Below are 24153 nucleotides of genomic sequence, written 5' to 3' on the forward strand. Positions count from 1 at the left end.
TGATAATGAATTGTTTAATTTATTATATAAATAATACAATATTTTAATTTATAATTACTTGTTTAATTCATTTTATAAATAATTCAAGTGATTATTTTAAAATAAATTGATTAATTTATTATAAAAATAATTCAATGGTTTAATTCAAAATGAATTGTTTAATTTATTTTATAAATAATTCAAGTGATTATTTTCAAATGAATTGTTTAATTTATTATAAAAATAATTCAATATGTTAAATTATAATGAATTGTTTAATTTATTTTATAAATAATTCAAGTGATTATTTTCAAATGAATTGTTTAATTTATTATAAAAATAATTCAATATGTTAAATTATAATGAATTGTTTAATTTATTTTATAAATAATTCAAGTGATTATTTTAATATGAATTGTTTAATTTATTGTAAAAATAATTCAAAGTTTAATTTATTATATAAATAATTCAATGGTTTAACATATAATATAAATAATACAATGGTTTAATTCATAATGAATTGTTTAATTTATTTTATAAATAATTCCAGTGATTATTTTAAAATGAATTGTTTAATTTATTATAAAAATAATTCAAAGTTTAATTTATTATATAAATAATGCAATATTTTAATTTTAATGAATTGTTTAATTTATTATATAAATAATACAATAGTTTAATTTATAATGAATTGTTAATTCATTTTATAAATAATTCCAGTGATTATTTTAAAATGAATTGTTTAATTTATTATATAAATAATTCAATTATTTAATTTATTATATAAATAATTCAATATTTTAATTGATAGTGAATTGTTTAATTCATTTTATAATTAATTCCAGTGATTATTTTAAAATAAATTGATTAATTTTTTATAAAAATAATTCAAAGTTTAATTTATTATATAAATAATTCAATTGTTCAATTTATTGTATGAATAATTCAATGGTTCAATATATAATGAATTGTTTAATATATTATTTAAATAATTCAACAGGTTAATTTATAATGAATTGTTTAATTTATTTTATAAATAATTCAAGTGATTATTTTAAAATGAATTGTTTAATTTATTATAAAAATAATTGAAAGTTTAATTTATTATATAATAATGCAATATTTTAATTTATAATGAATAGTTTAATTTATTACATAAATAATACAATAGTTTAATTTATAATGAATTGATTAATTCATTTTATAAATAATTCAAGTTTTTATTTTAAAATGAATTGTTTAATTTATTATATAAATAATACAATAGTTTAATTTATTACATAAATAATTCAATATATTAATTTATAATGAAATGTTTAATTCATTTTATAAATAATTCAAGTAATTATTTTAAAATAAATTGATTAATTTATTATAAAAATAATTCAAAGTTTAATTTATTATATAAATAATTCAAATGCTTAATTTATTATATAAATAATTCAATTGTTTAACTTTCATGCAAATAATTCAATATTTTAATTTATAATGAATTGTTTAATTTATTATATAAATAATACAATATTTTAATTGATAATGAATTGTTTAATTCATTTTATAAATAATTCAAGTAATTATTTTAAAATAAATTGATTAATTTATTATAAAAATAATTCAAAGTTCAATTTACGATATAAATAATTCAATTGTTCAATTTATTATATAAATAATTCAATGGTTTAATTTATAATGAATTGTTTAATACATTTTACAAATTAAACAAGTGATTATTTTAAAATGAATTGATTAATTTATTTTAAAAATAATTCAAAGTTCAATTTATTATACAAATAATGCAATAGTTTAATTTATTATATAAATAATTCAATATTTTAATTTATAATGAATTGTTTAATTTATTATATAAATAATACAATAGTTTAATTTATAATGAATTTTTAAATTTATTTTATAAATAATTCAAGTGATTATTTCAAAATGAATTGTTCAATTTTTTATAAAAATAATTCAAAGTTTAATTTATTATATAAACAATTCAATTGTTCAATTTAATGTATGAATAATTCAATGGTTCAATATATAATGAATTGTTTAATATATTATATAAATAATTCAACAGGTTAATTTATAATGAATTGTTTAATTCATTTTTTAAATAATTCTAGTGATTATTTTAAAATGAATTGTTTAATTTATTTTCAAAATAATTCAAAGTTTAATTTATTGTATAAATAATACAATAGTTCAATTTATAATGAATTGTTTAATTCATTTTATAAATAATTCAAGTGATTATTTCAAAATGAATTGTTCAATTTATTATAAAAATAATTCAAAGTTTAATTTAATATATAAATAATTCAATAGTTTAATTTATTATATAAATAATTCAATATTTTAATTGACAATGAATTGTTTAATTTATCATATAAATAATACAACAGTTGAATTTATTACATAAATAATTCAATATATTAATTTATAATGAATTGTTTAATTCATTTTATAAATAATTCAAGTGATTATTTTAAAATAAATTGATTAATTTATTATAAAAATAGTTCAAAGTTTAATTTATTGTATGAATAATTCAATTGTTTAATTTATTATATAAATAATTCAATTATTTAATTTATTATATAAATAATTCAATATATTAATTTATAATGAATTGTTTAATTCATTTTATAAATAATTCAAGTGATTATTTTAAAATAAATTGATTAATTTTTTATAAAAATAATTCAAAGTTTAATTTATTATATAAATAATTCAAATGTTTAATTTATTGTATGAATAATTCAATGGTTCAATATATAATGAATTGTTTAAAATATTATATAAATAATTCAACAGGTTAATTTATAATGAATTGTTTAATTTATTTTATAAATAATTCAAGTGATTATTTTAAAATGAATTGTTTAATTTATTATAAAAATAATTGAAAGTTTAATTTATTATATAAATAATTCAATTGTTCAATTTATTGTATGAATAATGCAATATTTTAATTTATAATGAATAGTTTAATTTATTACATAAATAATACAATCGTTTAATTTATAATGAATTGATTAATACATTTTATAAATAATTCAAGTTTTTATTTTAAAATGAATTGTTTAATTTATTATATAAATAATACAATAGTTTAATTTATTACATAAATAATTCAATATATTAATTTATAATGAAATGTTTAATTCATTTTATAAATAATTCAAGTAATTATTTTAAAATAAATTGATTGATTTATTATAAAAATAATTCAAAGTTTAATTTATTATATAAATAATTCAAATGTTTAATTTATTATATAAATAATTCAATTGTTTAACTTTCATGCAAATAATTCAATATTTTAATTTATAATGAATTGTTTAATTTATCACACAAATAATACAATAGTTTAATTTATAATGAATTGATTAATTCATTTTATAAATAATTCAAGTTTTTATTTTAAAATGAATTGTTTAATTTATTATATAAATAATACAATAATTTAATTTATTACATAAATAATTCAATATATTAATTTATAATGAAATGTTTAATTCATTTTATAAATAATTCAAGTAATTATTTTAAAATAAATTGATTAATTTATTATAAAAATAATTCAAAGTTTAATTTATTATATAAATAATTCAAATGTTTAATTTATTATATAAATAATTCAATTGTTTAACTTCCATGCAAATAATTCAATATTTTATTTTATAATGAATTGTTTAATTTATTATATAAATAATACAATATTTTAATTGATAATGAATTGTTTAATTCATTTTATAAATAATTCAAGTAATTATTTTAAAATAAATTGATTAATTTATTATAAAAATAATTCAAAGTTTAATTTATTATATAAATAATTCAAATGTTTAATTTATTATATAAATAATTCAATTGTTTAACTTTCATGCAAATAATTCAATATTTTAATTTATAATGAATTGTTTAATTTATCACACAAATAATACAATAGTTTAATTTATAATGAATTGATTAATTCATTTTATAAATAATTCAAGTTTTTATTTTAAAATGAATTGTTTAATTTATTATATAAATAATACAATAATTTAATTTATTACATAAATAATTCAATATATTAATTTATAATGAAATGTTTAATTCATTTTATAAATAATTCAAGTAATTATTTTAAAATAAATTGATTAATTTATTATAAAAATAATTCAAAGTTTAATTTATTATATAAATAATTCCAATGTTTAATTTATTATATAAATAATTCAATTGTTTAACTTCCATGCAAATAATTCAATATTTTATTTTATAATGAATTGTTTAATTTATTATATAAATAATACAATATTTTAATTGATAATGAATTGTTTAATTCATTTTATAAATAATTCAAGTAATTATTTTAAAATAAATTGATTAATTCATTATAAAAATAATTCAAAGTTCAATTTACGATATAAATAATTCAATTGTTCAATTTATTATATAAATAATTCAATGGTTTAATTTATAATGAATTGTTTAATACATTTTACAAATTAAACAAGTGATTATTTTAAAATGAATTGATTAATTTATTTTAAAAATAATTCAAAGTTCAATTTATTATACAAATAATGCAATAGTTTAATTTATTATATAAATAATTCAATATTTTAATTTATAATGAATTGTTTAATTTATTATATAAATAATACAATAGTTTAATTTATAATGAATTTTTAAATTTATTTTATAAATAATTCAAGTGATTATTTCAAAATGAATTGTTCAATTTTTTATAAAAATAATTCAAAGTTTAATTTATTATATAAACAATTCAATTGTTCAATTTAATGTATGAATAATTCAATGGTTCAATATATAATGAATTGTTTAATATATTATATAAATAATTCAACAGGTTAATTTATAATGAATTGTTTAATTCATTTTTTAAATAATTCTAGTGATTATTTTAAAATGAATTGTTTAATTTATTTTCAAAATAATTCAAAGTTTAATTTATTGTATAAATAATACAATAGTTCAATTTATAATGAATTGTTTAATTCATTTTATAAATAATTCAAGTGATTATTTCAAAATGAATTGTTCAATTTATTATAAAAATAATTCAAAGTTTAATTTAATATATAAATAATTCAATAGTTTAATTTATTATATAAATAATTCAATATTTTAATTGACAATGAATTGTTTAATTTATCATATAAATAATACAACAGTTGAATTTATTACATAAATAATTCAATATATTAATTTATAATGAATTGTTTAATTCATTTTATAAATAATTCAAGTGATTATTTTAAAATAAATTGATTAATTTATTATAAAAATAGTTCAAAGTTTAATTTATTGTATGAATAATTCAATTGTTTAATTTATTATATAAATAATTCAATTATTTAATTTATTATATAAATAATTCAATATATTAATTTATAATGAATTGTTTAATTCATTTTATAAATAATTCAAGTGATTATTTTAAAATAAATTGATTAATTTTTTATAAAAATAATTCAAAGTTTAATTTATTATATAAATAATTCAAATGTTTAATTTATTGTATGAATAATTCAATGGTTCAATATATAATGAATTGTTTAAAATATTATATAAATAATTCAACAGGTTAATTTATAATGAATTGTTTAATTTATTTTATAAATAATTCAAGTGATTATTTTAAAATGAATTGTTTAATTTATTATAAAAATAATTGAAAGTTTAATTTATTATATAAATAATTCAATTGTTCAATTTATTGTATGAATAATGCAATATTTTAATTTATAATGAATAGTTTAATTTATTACATAAATAATACAATCGTTTAATTTATAATGAATTGATTAATACATTTTATAAATAATTCAAGTTTTTATTTTAAAATGAATTGTTTAATTTATTATATAAATAATACAATAGTTTAATTTATTACATAAATAATTCAATATATTAATTTATAATGAAATGTTTAATTCATTTTATAAATAATTCAAGTAATTATTTTAAAATAAATTGATTGATTTATTATAAAAATAATTCAAAGTTTAATTTATTATATAAATAATTCAAATGTTTAATTTATTATATAAATAATTCAATTGTTTAACTTTCATGCAAATAATTCAATATTTTAATTTATAATGAATTGTTTAATTTATCACACAAATAATACAATAGTTTAATTTATAATGAATTGATTAATTCATTTTATAAATAATTCAAGTTTTTATTTTAAAATGAATTGTTTAATTTATTATATAAATAATACAATAATTTAATTTATTACATAAATAATTCAATATATTAATTTGTAATGAAATGTTTAATTCATTTTATAAATAATTCAAGTAATTATTTTAAAATAAATTGATTAATTTATTATAAAAATAATTCAAAGTTTAATTTATTATATAAATAATTCAAATGTTTAATTTATTATATAAATAATTCAATTGTTTAACTTCCATGCAAATAATTCAATATTTTATTTTATAATGAATTGTTTAATTTATTATATAAATAATACAATATTTTAATTGATAATGAATTGTTTAATTCATTTTATAAATAATTCAAGTAATTATTTTAAAATAAATTGATTAATTTATTATAAAAATAATTCAAAGTTTAATTTATTATATAAATAATTCAAATGTTTAATTTATTATATAAATAATTCAATTGTTTAACTTTCATGCAAATAATTCAATATTTTAATTTATAATGAATTGTTTAATTTATCACACAAATAATACAATAGTTTAATTTATAATGAATTGATTAATTCATTTTATAAATAATTCAAGTTTTTATTTTAAAATGAATTGTTTAATTTATTATATAAATAATACAATAATTTAATTTATTACATAAATAATTCAATATATTAATTTATAATGAAATGTTTAATTCATTTTATAAATAATTCAAGTAATTATTTTAAAATAAATTGATTAATTTATTATAAAAATAATTCAAAGTTTAATTTATTATATAAATAATTCCAATGTTTAATTTATTATATAAATAATTCAATTGTTTAACTTCCATGCAAATAATTCAATATTTTATTTTATAATGAATTGTTTAATTTATTATATAAATAATACAATATTTTAATTGATAATGAATTGTTTAATTCATTTTATAAATAATTCAAGTAATTATTTTAAAATAAATTGATTAATTCATTATAAAAATAATTCAAAGTTCAATTTACGATATAAATAATTCAATTGTTCAATTTATTATATAAATAATTCAATGGTTTAATTTATAATGAATTGTTTAATACATTTTACAAATTAAACAAGTGATTATTTTAAAATGAATTGATTAATTTATTTTAAAAATAATTCAAAGTTCAATTTATTATACAAATAATGCAATAGTTTAATTTATTATATAAATAATTCAATATTTTAATTTATAATGAATTGTTTAATTTATTATATAAATAATACAATAGTTTAATTTATAATGAATTTTTAAATTTATTTTATAAATAATTCAAGTGATTATTTCAAAATGAATTGTTCAATTTTTTATAAAAATAATTCAAAGTTTAATTTATTATATAAACAATTCAATTGTTCAATTTAATGTATGAATAATTCAATGGTTCAATATATAATGAATTGTTTAATATATTATATAAATAATTCAACAGGTTAATTTATAATGAATTGTTTAATTCATTTTTTAAATAATTCTAGTGATTATTTTAAAATGAATTGTTTAATTTATTTTCAAAATAATTCAAAGTTTAATTTATTGTATAAATAATACAATAGTTCAATTTATAATGAATTGTTTAATTCATTTTATAAATAATTCAAGTGATTATTTCAAAATGAATTGTTCAATTTATTATAAAAATAATTCAAAGTTTAATTTAATATATAAATAATTCAATAGTTTAATTTATTATATAAATAATTCAATATTTTAATTGACAATGAATTGTTTAATTTATCATATAAATAATACAACAGTTGAATTTATTACATAAATAATTCAATATATTAATTTATAATGAATTGTTTAATTCATTTTATAAATAATTCAAGTGATTATTTTAAAATAAATTGATTAATTTATTATAAAAATAGTTCAAAGTTTAATTTATTGTATGAATAATTCAATTGTTTAATTTATTATATAAATAATTCAATTATTTAATTTATTATATAAATAATTCAATATATTAATTTATAATGAATTGTTTAATTCATTTTATAAATAATTCAAGTGATTATTTTAAAATAAATTGATTAATTTTTTATAAAAATAATTCAAAGTTTAATTTATTATATAAATAATTCAAATGTTTAATTTATTGTATGAATAATTCAATGGTTCAATATATAATGAATTGTTTAAAATATTATATAAATAATTCAACAGGTTAATTTATAATGAATTGTTTAATTTATTTTATAAATAATTCAAGTGATTATTTTAAAATGAATTGTTTAATTTATTATAAAAATAATTGAAAGTTTAATTTATTATATAAATAATTCAATTGTTCAATTTATTGTATGAATAATGCAATATTTTAATTTATAATGAATAGTTTAATTTATTACATAAATAATACAATCGTTTAATTTATAATGAATTGATTAATACATTTTATAAATAATTCAAGTTTTTATTTTAAAATGAATTGTTTAATTTATTATATAAATAATACAATAGTTTAATTTATTACATAAATAATTCAATATATTAATTTATAATGAAATGTTTAATTCATTTTATAAATAATTCAAGTAATTATTTTAAAATAAATTGATTAATTTATTATAAAAATAATTCAAAGTTTAATTTATTATATAAATAATTCAAATGTTTAATTTATTATATAAATAATTCAATTGTTTAACTTTCATGCAAATAATTCAATATTTTAATTTATAATGAATTGTTTAATTTATCACACAAATAATACAATAGTTTAATTTATAATGAATTGATTAATTCATTTTATAAATAATTCAAGTTTTTATTTTAAAATGAATTGTTTAATTTATTATATAAATAATACAATAATTTAATTTATTACATAAATAATTCAATATATTAATTTATAATGAAATGTTTAATTCATTTTATAAATAATTCAAGTAATTATTTTAAAATAAATTGATTAATTTATTATAAAAATAATTCAAAGTTTAATTTATTATATAAATAATTCAAATGTTTAATTTATTATATAAATAATTCAATTGTTTAACTTCCATGCAAATAATTCAATATTTTATTTTATAATGAATTGTTTAATTTATTATATAAATAATACAATATTTTAATTGATAATGAATTGTTTAATTCATTTTATAAATAATTCAAGTAATTATTTTAAAATAAATTGATTAATTTATTATAAAAATAATTCAAAGTTTAATTTATTATATAAATAATTCAAATGTTTAATTTATTATATAAATAATTCAATTGTTTAACTTTCATGCAAATAATTCAATATTTTAATTTATAATGAATTGTTTAATTTATCACACAAATAATACAATAGTTTAATTTATAATGAATTGATTAATTCATTTTATAAATAATTCAAGTTTTTATTTTAAAATGAATTGTTTAATTTATTATATAAATAATACAATAATTTAATTTATTACATAAATAATTCAATATATTAATTTATAATGAAATGTTTAATTCATTTTATAAATAATTCAAGTAATTATTTTAAAATAAATTGATTAATTTATTATAAAAATAATTCAAAGTTTAATTTATTATATAAATAATTCAAATGTTTAATTTATTATATAAATAATTCAATTGTTTAACTTCCATGCAAATAATTCAATATTTTATTTTATAATGAATTGTTTAATTTATTATATAAATAATACAATATTTTAATTGATAATGAATTGTTTAATTCATTTTATAAATAATTCAAGTAATTATTTTAAAATAAATTGATTAATTCATTATAAAAATAATTCAAAGTTCAATTTACGATATAAATAATTCAATTGTTTAATTTATTATATAAATAATTCAATGGTTTAATTTATAATGAATTGTTTAATACATTTTACAAATTAAACAAGTGATTATTTTAAAATGAATTGATTAATTTATTTTAAAAATAATTCAAAGTTTAATTTATTATACAAATAATGCAATAGTTTAATTTATTATATAAATAATTCAATATTTTAATTTATAATGAATTGTTTAATTTATTATATAAATAATACAATAGTTTAATTTATAATGAATTTTTAAATTTATTTTATAAATAATTCAAGTGATTATTTCAAAATGAATTGTTCAATTTTTTATAAAAATAATTCAAAGTTTAATTTATTATATAAATAATTCAATTGTTCAATTTATTGTATGAATAATTCAATGGTTCAATATATAATGAATTGTTTAATATATTATATAAATAATTCAACAGGTTAATTTATAATGAATTGTTTAATTCATTTTGTAAATAATTCAAGTGATTATTTTAAAATAAATTGATTAATTTATTATAAAAATAATTTAAAGTTCAATTTACGATATAAATAATTCAATTGTTTAATTTATTATATAAATAATTCAATGGTTTAATTTATAATGAATTGTTTAATATATTTTACAAATTAAACAAGTGATTATTTTAAAATGAATTGATTAATTTATTTTAAAAATAATTCAAAGTTTAATTTATAATACAAATAATGCAATAGTTTAATTTATTATATAAATAATTCAATATTTTAATTTATAATGAATTGTTTAATTTATTATATAAATAATACAATAGTTTAATTTATAATGAATTTTTAAATTTATTTTATAAATAATTCAAGTGATTATTTTAAAATGAATTGCTCAATTTATTATAAAAATAATTCAAAGTTTAATTTATTGTATAAATAATTCAATAGTTTAACTTATTATATAAATAATTCAATATTTTAATTGATAATGAATTGTTTAATTTATTATGTAAATAATACAATAGTTTAATTTATTACATAAATAATTCAATATATTAATTTGTAATGAATTGTTTAATTCATTTTATAAATAATTCAAGTGATTATTTTAAAATAAATTGATTAATTTATTATAAGAATAGTTCAAAGTTTAATTTATTGCATAAATAATTCAATTGTTTAATTTATTATATCAATAATTCAATTGTTTAATTTATTATATAAATAATTCAATATTTTAATTGATAATGAATTGTTTAATTTATTATATAAATAATACAATATTTTAATTTATAATTATTTGTTTAATTCATTTTATAAATAATTCAAGTGATTATTTTAAAATAAATTGATTAATTTATTATAAAAATAATTCAATATGTCAAATTATAATGAATTGTTTAATTCATTTTATAAATAATTCAAGTGATTATTTTAACATGAATTGTTTAATTTATTATAAAAATAATAGAATGGTTTAATTCATAATGAATTGTTTAATTCATTTTATAAATAATTCCAGTGATTATTTTAAAATGAATTGTTTAATTTATTATAAAAATAATTCAAAGTTTAATTTATTATATAAATAATGCAATATTTTAATTTTAATGAATTGTTTAATTTATTATATAGATAATACAATAGTTTAATTTATAATGAATTGTTAATTCATTTTATAAATAATTCCAGTGATTATTTTAAAATGAATTGTTTAATTAATTATCAAAATAATTCAAAGTTTAATTTATTCTATAAATAATGCAATATTTTAATTTATAATGAATTGTGTAATTTATTATATGAATAATTCTAGTGATTATTTTAAAATGAATTGTTTAATTTATTATAAAAATAATTCAATATGTTAAATTATAATGAATTGTTTAATTTATTTTATAAATAATTCAAGTGATTATTTTAAGATGAATTGTTTAATTTATTATAAAAATAATTCAAAGTTTAATTTAATATATAAATAAATCAATAGTTTAATTTATTATATAAATAATTCAATATTTTAATTGATAATGAATTGTTTAATTCATTTTATAAATAATTCAAGTGATTTTTTAAAAATAAATTGATTAATTTATTATAAAAATAGTTCAAAGTTTAATTTATTGTATGAATAATTCAATTGTTTAATTTATTATATAAATAATTCAATTATTTAATTTATTATATAAATAATTCAATATTTTAATTGATAATGAATTGTTTAATTCATTTTATAAATAATACAATAGTTTAATTTATAATGAATTGATTAATTCATTTTATAAATAATTCAAGTTTTTATTTTAAAATGAATTGTTTAATTTATTATATAAATAATACAATAGTTTAATTTATTACATAAATAATTCAATATATTAATTTATAATGAAATGTTTAATTCATTTTATAAATAATTCAAGTAATTATTTTAAAATAAATTGATTAATTTATTATAAAAATAATTCAAAGTTTAATTTATTATATAAATAATTCAAATGCTTAATTTATTATATAAATAATTCAATTGTTTAACTTTCATGCAAATAATTCAATATTTTAATTTATAATGAATTGTTTAATTTATTATATCAATAATACAATATTTTAATTGATAATGAATTGTTTAATTCATTTTGTAAATAATTCAAGTGATTATTTTAAAATAAATTGATTAATTTATTATAAAAATAATTCAAAGTTCAATTTACGATATAAATAATTCAATTGTTCAATTTATTATATAAATAATTCAATGGTTTAATTTATAATGAATTGTTTAATACATTTTACAAATTAAACAAGTGATTATTTTAAAATGAATTGATTAATTTATTTTAAAAATAATTCAAAGTTCAATTTATTATACAAATAATGCAATAGTTTAATTTATTATATAAATAATTCAATATTTTAATTTATAATGAATTGTTTAATTTATTATATAAATAATACAATAGTTTAATTTATAATGAATTTTTAAATTTATTTTATAAATAATTCAAGTGATTATTTCAAAATGAATTGTTCAATTTTTTATAAAAATAATTCAAAGTTTAATTTATTATATAAACAATTCAATTGTTCAATTTAATGTATGAATAATTCAATGGTTCAATATATAATGAATTGTTTAATATATTATATAAATAATTCAACAGGTTAATTTATAATGAATTGTTTAATTCATTTTATAAATAATTCTAGTGATTATTTTAAAATGAATTGTTTAATTTATTTTTAAAATAATTCAAAGTTTAATTTATTGTATAAATAATACAATAGTTCAATTTATAATGAATTGTTTAATTCATTTTATAAATAATTCAAGTGATTATTTCAAAATGAATTGTTCAATTTATTATAAAAATAATTCAAAGTTTAATTTAATATATAAATAATTCAATAGTTTAATTTATTATATAAATAATTCAATATTTTAATTGACAATGAATTGTTTAATTTATCATATAAATAATACAACAGTTGAATTTATTACATAAATAATTCAATATATTAATTTATAATGAATTGTTTAATTCATTTTATAAATAATTCAAGTGATTATTTTAAAATAAATTGATTAATTTATTATAAAAATAGTTCAAAGTTTAATTTATTGTATGAATAATTCAATTGTTTAATTTATTATATAAATAATTCAATTATTTAATTTATTATATAAATAATTCAATATATTAATTTATAATGAATTGTTTAATTCATTTTATAAATAATTCAAGTGATTATTTTAAAATAAATTGATTAATTTTTTATAAAAATAATTCAAAGTTTAATTTATTATATAAATAATTCAAATGTTTAATTTATTGTATGAATAATTCAATGGTTCAATATATAATGAATTGTTTAAAATATTATATAAATAATTCAACAGGTTAATTTATAATGAATTGTTTAATTTATTTTATAAATAATTCAAGTGATTATTTTAAAATGAATTGTTTAATTTATTATAAAAATAATTGAAAGTTTAATTTATTATATAAATAATTCAATTGTTCAATTTATTGTATGAATAATGCAATATTTTAATTTATAATGAATAGTTTAATTTATTACATAAATAATACAATCGTTTAATTTATAATGAATTGATTAATACATTTTATAAATAATTCAAGTTTTTATTTTAAAATGAATTGTTTAATTTATTATATAAATAATACAATAGTTTAATTTATTACATAAATAATTCAATATATTAATTTATAATGAAATGTTTAATTCATTTTATAAATAATTCAAGTAATTATTTTAAAATAAATTGATTAATTTATTATAAAAATAATTCAAAGTTTAATTTATTATATAAATAATTCAAATGTTTAATTTATTATATAAATAATTCAATTGTTTAACTTTCATGCAAATAATTCAATATTTTAATTTATAATGAATTGTTTAATTTATCACACAAATAATACAATAGTTTAATTTATAATGAATTGATTAATTCATTTTATAAATAATTCAAGTTTTTATTTTAAAATGAATTGTTTAATTTATTATATAAATAATACAATAATTTAATTTATTACATAAATAATTCAATATATTAATTTATAATGAAATGTTTAATTCATTTTATAAATAATTCCAGTGATTATTTTAAAATGAATTGTTTAATTAATTATCAAAATAATTCAAAGTTTAATTTATTCTATAAATAATGCAATATTTTAATTTATAATGAATTGTGTAATTTATTATATGAATAATTCTAGTGATTATTTTAAAATGAATTGTTTAATTTATTATAAAAATAATTCAATATGTTAAATTATAATGAATTGTTTAATTTATTTTATAAATAATTCAAGTGATTATTTTAAGATGAATTGTTTAATTTATTATAAAAATAATTCAAAGTTTAATTTAATATATAAATAAATCAATAGTTTAATTTATTATATAAATAATTCAATATTTTAATTGATAATGAATTGTTTAATTCATTTTATAAATAATTCAAGTGATTTTTTAAAAATAAATTGATTAATTTATTATAAAAATAGTTCAAAGTTTAATTTATTGTATGAATAATTCAATTGTTTAATTTATTATATAAATAATTCAATTATTTAATTTATTATATAAATAATTCAATATTTTAATTGATAATGAATTGTTTAATTCATTTTATAAATAATACAATAGTTTAATTTATAATGAATTGATTAATTCATTTTATAAATAATTCAAGTTTTTATTTTAAAATGAATTGTTTAATTTATTATATAAATAATACAATAGTTTAATTTATTACATAAATAATTCAATATATTAATTTATAATGAAATGTTTAATTCATTTTATAAATAATTCAAGTAATTATTTTAAAATAAATTGATTAATTTATTATAAAAATAATTCAAAGTTTAATTTATTATATAAATAATTCAAATGCTTAATTTATTATATAAATAATTCAATTGTTTAACTTTCATGCAAATAATTCAATATTTTAATTTATAATGAATTGTTTAATTTATTATATCAATAATACAATATTTTAATTGATAATGAATTGTTTAATTCATTTTGTAAATAATTCAAGTGATTATTTTAAAATAAATTGATTAATTTATTATAAAAATAATTCAAAGTTCAATTTACGATATAAATAATTCAATTGTTCAATTTATTATATAAATAATTCAATGGTTTAATTTATAATGAATTGTTTAATACATTTTACAAATTAAACAAGTGATTATTTTAAAATGAATTGATTAATTTATTTTAAAAATAATTCAAAGTTCAATTTATTATACAAATAATGCAATAGTTTAATTTATTATATAAATAATTCAATATTTTAATTTATAATGAATTGTTTAATTTATTATATAAATAATACAATAGTTTAATTTATAATGAATTTTTAAATTTATTTTATAAATAATTCAAGTGATTATTTCAAAATGAATTGTTCAATTTTTTATAAAAATAATTCAAAGTTTAATTTATTATATAAACAATTCAATTGTTCAATTTAATGTATGAATAATTCAATGGTTCAATATATAATGAATTGTTTAATATATTATATAAATAATTCAACAGGTTAATTTATAATGAATTGTTTAATTCATTTTATAAATAATTCTAGTGATTATTTTAAAATGAATTGTTTAATTTATTTTTAAAATAATTCAAAGTTTAATTTATTGTATAAATAATACAATAGTTCAATTTATAATGAATTGTTTAATTCATTTTATAAATAATTCAAGTGATTATTTCAAAATGAATTGTTCAATTTATTATAAAAATAATTCAAAGTTTAATTTAATATATAAATAATTCAATAGTTTAATTTATTATATAAATAATTCAATATTTTAATTGACAATGAATTGTTTAATTTATCATATAAATAATACAACAGTTGAATTTATTACATAAATAATTCAATATATTAATTTATAATGAATTGTTTAATTCATTTTATAAATAATTCAAGTGATTATTTTAAAATAAATTGATTAATTTATTATAAAAATAGTTCAAAGTTTAATTTATTGTATGAATAATTCAATTGTTTAATTTATTATATAAATAATTCAATTATTTAATTTATTATATAAATAATTCAATATATTAATTTATAATGAATTGTTTAATTCATTTTATAAATAATTCAAGTGATTATTTTAAAATAAATTGATTAATTTTTTATAAAAATAATTCAAAGTTTAATTTATTATATAAATAATTCAAATGTTTAATTTATTGTATGAATAATTCAATGGTTCAATATATAATGAATTGTTTAAAATATTATATAAATAATTCAACAGGTTAATTTATAATGAATTGTTTAATTTATTTTATAAATAATTCAAGTGATTATTTTAAAATGAATTGTTTAATTTATTATAAAAATAATTGAAAGTTTAATTTATTATATAAATAATTCAATTGTTCAATTTATTGTATGAATAATGCAATATTTTAATTTATAATGAATAGTTTAATTTATTACATAAATAATACAATCGTTTAATTTATAATGAATTGATTAATACATTTTATAAATAATTCAAGTTTTTATTTTAAAATGAATTGTTTAATTTATTATATAAATAATACAATAGTTTAATTTATTACATAAATAATTCAATATATTAATTTATAATGAAATGTTTAATTCATTTTATAAATAATTCAAGTAATTATTTTAAAATAAATTGATTAATTTATTATAAAAATAATTCAAAGTTTAATTTATTATATAAATAATTCAAATGTTTAATTTATTATATAAATAATTCAATTGTTTAACTTTCATGCAAATAATTCAATATTTTAATTTATAATGAATTGTTTAATTTATCACACAAATAATACAATAGTTTAATTTATAATGAATTGATTAATTCATTTTATAAATAATTCAAGTTTTTATTTTAAAATGAATTGTTTAATTTATTATATAAATAATACAATAATTTAATTTATTACATAAATAATTCAATATATTAATTTATAATGAAATGTTTAATTCATTTTATAAATAATTCAAGTAATTATTTTAAAATAAATTGATTAATTTATTATAAAAATAATTCAAAGTTTAATTTATTATATAAATAATTCAAATGTTTAATTTATTATATAAATAATTCAATTGTTTAACTTCCATGCAAATAATTCAATATTTTATTTTATAATGAATTGTTTAATTTATTATATAAATGATACAATATTTTAATTGATAATGAATTGTTTAATTCATTTTATAAATAATTCAAGTAATTATTTTAAAATAAATTGATTAATTTATTATAAAAATAATTCAAAGTTCAATTTACGATATAAATAATTCAATTGTTTAATTTATTATATAAATAATTCAATGGTTTAATTTATAATGAATTGTTTAATACATTTTACAAATTAAACAAGTGATTATTTTAAAATGAATTGATTAATTTATTTTAAAAATAATTCAAAGTTTAATTTATTATACAAATAATGCAATAGTTTAATTTATTATATAAATAATTCAATATTTTAATTTATAATGAATTGTTTAATTTATTATATAAATAATACAATAGTTTAATTTATAATGAATTTTTAAATTTATTTTATAAATAATTCAAGTGATTATTTCAAAATGAATTGTTCAATTTTTTATAAAAATAATTCAAAGTTTAATTCATTATATAAATAATTCAATTGTTCAATTTATTGTATGAATAATTCAATATTTTAATTGACAGTGAATTGTTTAATTTATCATATAAATAATACAACAGTTGAATTTATTACATAAATAATTCAATATATTAATTTATAATGAATTGTTTAATTCATTTTATAAATAATTCAAGTGATTATTTTAAAATAAATTGATTAATTTATTATAAAAATAGTTCAAAGTTTAATTTATTGTATGAATAATTCAATTGTTTAATTTATTATATAAATAATTCAATTATTTAATTCATTATATAAATAATTCAATATTTTAATTGATAATGAATTGTTTAATTCATTTTATAAATAATTCCAGTGATTATTTTAAAATAAATTGATTAATTTTTTATAAAAATAATTCAAAGTTTAATTTATTATATAAATAATTCAAATGTATAAATTATTATATAAATGATTCAATTGTTTAACTTTCATGCAAATAATTCAATATTTTAATTTATAATGAATTGTTTAATTCATTTTATAAATAATTCAAGTGATTATTTCAAAATGAATTGTTCAATTTATTATAAAAATAATTCAAAGTTTAATTTAATATATAAATAAATCAATAGTTGAATTTATTACATAAATAATTCAATATATTAATTTATAATGAATTGTTTAATTCATTTTATAAATAATTCAAGTGATTATTTTAAAATAAATTGATTAATTTTTTATAAAAATAATTCAAAGTTTAATTTATTATATAAATAATTCAATTGTTCAATTTATTGTATGAATAATTCAATGGTTCAATATATAATGAATTGTTTAAAATATTATATAAATAATTCAACAGGTTAATTTATAATGAATTGTTTAATTTATTTTATAAATAATTCAAGTGATTATTTTAAAATGAATTGTTTAATTTATTATAAAAATAATTGAAAGTTTAATTTATTATATAAATAATTCAATTGTTCAATTTATTGTATGAATAATGCAATATTTTAATTTATAATGAATAGTTTAATTTATTACATAAATAATACAATCGTTTAATTTATAATGAATTGATTAATACATTTTATAAATAATTCAAGTTTTTATTTTAAAATGAATTGTTTAATTTATTATATAAATAATACAATAGTTTAATTTATTACATAAATAATTCAATATATTAATTTATAATGAAATGTTTAATTCATTTTATAAATAATTCAAGTAATTATTTTAAAATAAATTGATTAATTTATTATAAAAATAATTCAAAGTTTAATTTAATATATAAATAAATCAATAGTTGAATTTATTACATAAATAATTCAATATATTAATTTATAATGAATTGTTTAATTCATTTTATAAATAATTCAAGTGATTATTTTAAAATAAATTGATTAATTTTTTATAAAAATAATTCAAAGTTTAATTTATTATATAAATAATTCAATTGTTCAATTTATTGTATGAATAATTCAATGGTTCAATATATAATGAATTGTTTAAAATATTATATAAATAATTCAACAGGTTAATTTATAATGAATTGTTTAATTTATTTTATAAATAATTCAAGTGATTATTTTAAAATGAATTGTTTAATTTATTATAAAAATAATTGAAAGTTTAATTTATTATATAAATAATTCAATTGTTCAATTTATTGTATGAATAATGCAATATTTTAATTTATAATGAATAGTTTAATTTATTACATAAATAATACAATCGTTTAATTTATAATGAATTGATTAATACATTTTATAAATAATTCAAGTTTTTATTTTAAAATGAATTGTTTAATTTATTATATAAATAATACAATAGTTTAATTTATTACATAAATAATTCAATATATTAATTTATAATGAAATGTTTAATTCATTTTATAAATAATTCAAGTAATTATTTTAAAATAAATTGATTAATTTATTATAAAAATAATTCAAAGTTTAATTTATTATATAAATAATTCAAATGTTTAATTTATTACATAAATAATTCAATTGTTTAACTTCCATGCAAATAATTCAATATTTTATTTTATAATGAATTGTTTAATTTATTATATAAATAATACAATATTTTAATTGATAATGAATTGTTTAATTCATTTTATAAATAATTCAAGTAATTATTTTAAAATAAATTGATTAATTTATTATAAAAATAATTCAAAGTTTAATTTATTATATAAATAATTCAAATGTTTAATTTATTATATAAATAATTCAATTGTTTAACTTTCATGCAAATAATTCAATATTTTAATTTATAATGAATTGTTTAATTTATCACACAAATAATACAATAGTTTAATTTATAATGAATTGATTAATTCATTTTATAAATAATTCAAGTTTTTATTTTAAAATGAATTGTTTAATTTATTATATAAATAATACAATAATTTAATTTATTACATAAATAATTCAATATATTAATTTATAATGAAATGTTTAATTCATTTTATAAATAATTCAAGTAATTATTTTAAAATAAATTGATTAATTTATTATAAAAATAATTCAAAGTTTAATTTATTATATAAATAATTCAATTGTTCAATTTATTGTATGAATAATTCAATGGTTCAATATATAATGAATTGTTTAAAATATTATATAAATAATTCAACAGGTTAATTTATAATGAATTGTTTAATTTATTTTATAAATAATTCAAGTGATTATTTTAAAATGAATTGTTTAATTTATTATAAAAATAATTGAAAGTTTAATTTATTATATAAATAATTAAATTGTTCAATTTATTGTATGAATAATGCAATATTTTAATTTATAATGAATAGTTTAATTTATTACATAAATAATACAATCGTTTAATTTATAATGAATTGATTAATACATTTTATAAATAATTCAAGTTTTTATTTTAAAATGAATTGTTTAATTTATTATATAAATAATACAATAGTTTAATTTATTACATAAATAATTCAATATATTAATTTATAATGAAATGTTTAATTCATTTTATAAATAATTCAAGTAATTATTTTAAAATAAATTGATTAATTTATTATAAAAATAATTCAAAGTTTAATTTAATATATAAATAAATCAATAGTTGAATTTATTACATAAATAATTCAATATATTAATTTATAATGAATTGTTTAATTCATTTTATAAATAATTCAAGTGATTATTTTAAAATAAATTGATTAATTTTTTATAAAAATAATTCAAAGTTTAATTTATTATATAAATAATTCAATTGTTCAATTTATTGTATGAATAATTCAATGGTTCAATATATAATGAATTGTTTAAAATATTATATAAATAATTCAACAGGTTAATTTATAATGAATTGTTTAATTTATTTTATAAATAATTCAAGTGATTATTTTAAAATGAATTGTTTAATTTATTATAAAAATAATTGAAAGTTTAATTTATTATATAAATAATTCAATTGTTCAATTTATTGTATGAATAATGCAATATTTTAATTTATAATGAATAGTTTAATTTATTACATAAATAATACAATCGTTTAATTTATAATGAATTGATTAATACATTTTATAAATAATTCAAGTTTTTATTTTAAAATGAATTGTTTAATTTATTATATAAATAATACAATAGTTTAATTTATTACATAAATAATTCAATATATTAATTTATAATGAAATGTTTAATTCATTTTATAAATAATTCAAGTAATTATTTTAAAATAAATTGATTAATTTATTATAAAAATAATTCAAAGTTTAATTTAATATATAAATAAATCAATAGTTGAATTTATTACATAAATAATTCAATATATTAATTTATAATGAATTGTTTAATTCATTTTATAAATAATTCAAGTGATTATTTTAAAATAAATTGATTAATTTTTTATAAAAATAATTCAAAGTTTAATTTATTATATAAATAATTCAATTGTTCAATTTATTGTATGAATAATTCAATGGTTCAATATATAATGAATTGTTTAAAATATTATATAAATAATTCAACAGGTTAATTTATAATGAATTGTTTAATTTATTTTATAAATAATTCAAGTGATTATTTTAAAATGAATTGTTTAATTTATTATAAAAATAATTGAAAGTTTAATTTATTATATAAATAATTCAATTGTTCAATTTATTGTATGAATAATGCAATATTTTAATTTATAATGAATAGTTTAATTTATTACATAAATAATACAATCGTTTAATTTATAATGAATTGATTAATACATTTTATAAATAATTCAAGTTTTTATTTTAAAATGAATTGTTTAATTTATTATATAAATAATACAATAGTTTAATTTATTACATAAATAATTCAATATATTAATTTATAATGAAATATTTAATTCATTTTATAAATAATTCAAGTAATTATTTTAAAATAAATTGATTAATTTATTATAAAAATAATTCAAAGTTTAATTTATTATATAAATAATTCAAATGTTTAATTTATTACATAAATAATTCAATTGTTTAACTTCCATGCAAATAATTCAATATTTTATTTTATAATGAATTGTTTAATTTATTATATAAATAATACAATATTTTAATTGATAATGAATTGTTTAATTCATTTTATAAATAATTCAAGTAATTATTTTAAAATAAATTGATTAATTTATTATAAAAATAATTCAAAGTTTAATTTATTATATAAATAATTCAAATGTTTAATTTATTATATAAATAATTCAATTGTTTAACTTTCATGCAAATAATTCAATATTTTAATTTATAATGAATTGTTTAATTTATCACACAAATAATACAATAGTTTAATTTATAATGAATTGATTAATTCATTTTATAAATAATTCAAGTTTTTATTTTAAAATGAATTGTTTAATTTATTATATAAATAATACAATAATTTAATTTATTACATAAATAATTCAATATATTAATTTATAATGAAATGTTTAATTCATTTTATAAATAATTCAAGTAATTATTTTAAAATAAATTGATTAATTTATTATATAAATAATTCAAATGTTTAATTTATTATATAAATAATTCAATTGTTTAACTTCCATGCAAATAATTCAATATTTTATTTTATAATGAATTGTTTAATTTATTATATAAATAATACAATATTTTAATTGATAATGAATTGTTTAATTCATTTTATAAATAATTCAAGTAATTATTTTAAAATAAATTGATTAATTTATTATAAAAATAATTCAAAGTTCAATTTACGATATAAATAATTCAATTGTTTAATTTATTATATAAATAATTCAATGGTTTAATTTATAATGAATTGTTTAATACATTTTACAAATTAAACAAGTGATTATTTTAAAATGAATTGATTAATTTATTTTAAAAATAATTCAAAGTTTAATTTATTATACAAATAATGCAATAGTTTAATTTATTATATAAATAATTCAATATTTTAATTTATAATGAATTGTTTAATTTATTATATAAATAATTCAATATTTTAATTTATAATGAATTGTTTAATTTATTATATAAATAATACAATAGTTTAATTTATAATGAATTTTTAAATTTATTTTATAAATAATTCAAGTGATTATTTCAAAATGAATTGTTCAATTTTTTATAAAAATAATTCAAAGTTTAATTTATTATATAAATAATTCAATTGTTCAATTTATTGTATGAATAATTCAATGGTTCAATATATAATGAATTGTTTAATATATTATATAAATAATTCAACAGGTTAATTTATAATGAATTGTTTAATTCATTTTGTAAATAATTCAAGTGATTATTTAAAAATAAATTGATTAATTTATTATAAAAATAATTTAAAGTTCAATTTACGATATAAATAATTCAATTGTTTAATTTATTATATAAATAATTCAATGGTTTAATTTATAATGAATTGTTTAATATATTTTACAAATTAAACAAGTGATTATTTTAAAATGAATTGATTAATTTATTTTAAAAATAATTCAAAGTTTAATTTATAATACAAATAATGCAATAGTTTAATTTATTATATAAATAATTCAATATTTTAATTTA

Source organism: Heptranchias perlo, chromosome 17, assembly GCF_035084215.1.
Source record: "Heptranchias perlo isolate sHepPer1 chromosome 17, sHepPer1.hap1, whole genome shotgun sequence".
Classification (NCBI taxonomy): domain Eukaryota; kingdom Metazoa; phylum Chordata; class Chondrichthyes; order Hexanchiformes; family Hexanchidae; genus Heptranchias; species Heptranchias perlo.